Raw genomic sequence first — 1,796 nt, 5'->3', positions numbered from 1 at the left:
TTCGTTTTAATTTGTCCTAATTAGTTTTATCTCATCTTTTATTGTTTTTATGACCGATTCACATGTAAATAATTTATTAAACCACTTCTATCCGAGTTAAATATTATTAATCGAGCATTAAATTCACCAATGAATATTAACGATATGCAATTCCGGCTTCACAGCCAGAATTCACCTCAGGAACAGACGCAGTGAGCATTGCGCCTCTTCCAAAGGACGCAGCACTACTGCGCCTGTTCCGGGTTGAATTCTGTCTCTGAACTTTCGTTGTTGCTTTGACATGGTTATTAGCTTACGTGTTAATTAACTATTACTCGTATTATCACCTAATAATCTGTTCGTTAATTTATTTTCCCTTTCTTTTCTAAAACCATCCATTTTAAGTGTATCTTCGACGTAAATCAATTAACCCGTTTTAATTATTGTAATTTTCTTTATTGTATTTCTATTCCATTCTTTATTATTTATGTTTGTATTCCTTCACATGCAATTAACCTAATTTTCTACCTCGACATTAATGCATGTTAAATTACGTGTCTACCGACTTAGTTAATTCTCACATGTTACGATTAATTTATTGGATGTTGCATTGCATGCATATAATCGACAACATATCGAGTATGAATAACTTCCCTAATCATTAGTAGAGGCCGCTATCGAGGCAGGCGGGATTAGGTGTTCGATCAAAAGAGCTTCCTAATACGTACCCTCACCCCTTACTCCGGATCTCTGTGAACATCCGTGTTCATTGGCATCCACGAGAGTCATTCTAGACATAGAATGCTAAGGGTAACGAATGCTTGGTGTTCATGTCACTACTTTGTGTCTTGACATGGCATGAGGTATTCGAACGGTTTCCAATTTTCCACAATAAATTGGTGGCGACTCCACCAATGCAAAGCTTGCTCGTTTTCTACCCGAGCGACCCCTCGTGGGCCCGCATCCACAGTTTGGCGACTCCGCTGGAGATTAATACACTTACGTGTAGCCAAGGGTGAAACTTGAACAAGGTTAGGGAATAGTTTGTACAAGACAGTTGTTGGTTTTCATAACTCAGTCTTCCTAGATCGTTTATTCGCCCTTCCTAGGCCCAACCCAACCCATTTGACTAATCGTCCCGTCTAGACGGTCCAAATTCTTATTTGGGCCTAAGGATGGATAACGATTGACGTCAACCATACCATGGTGCTTACTCTTGTTTGTATCAAGGGCTTTCACTACTCGAGGAAATGGACTAGGAATCGGCCTTACTCCTGTTTGTTACGAGCCTCTCCACAGACCCCGGGTTTGATTGTTCGGTATGGCAACCCACCCTTTAAACCAAAACCCTTTTAAATGCACTCAGCATCCCATTATAATGCCTGTATAAATGCTTGTATTATATGTGATCACCATTTTCTAAACGAAACCATGACGAATTTTGTAAAATCAAACCTCTTTTAAAAATGTAAATTTTCGAAAAAGGCCAAATTTAGCGCAAAACTAGTCGAAACTCTGTCCAATTGTCGAGTCAAAATTCGAGATTCAAAGCCCATTTCAAAACCTCACTTTGAGTCCACTCCTACAACTAAACTATAGTTGACTAGGACCAACATTTCCAAGCTTTGTCATTTCTTCAAACCTCACTTGACACAAGTGGCACACTCCCACTTCACAAGTCAAACCTTTCTTTGAGCAAGTGTGCTAGAATGGTCGATCGTGTTTTGATTCGTCGTCGATCTCTTATCCATTTTTTCAAGATGCCTGGAACTAGTCATGCACGTGTTAATGGACAACCACTGAATGGTAATGATCTA

This window comes from Silene latifolia, chromosome X (assembly GCF_048544455.1).
Source record: "Silene latifolia isolate original U9 population chromosome X, ASM4854445v1, whole genome shotgun sequence".
Taxonomy (NCBI): Eukaryota; Viridiplantae; Streptophyta; class Magnoliopsida; order Caryophyllales; family Caryophyllaceae; genus Silene; species Silene latifolia.
The sequence above is the reverse complement of the archived record's forward strand: the minus strand, read 5'-3'. Positions refer to the sequence as shown.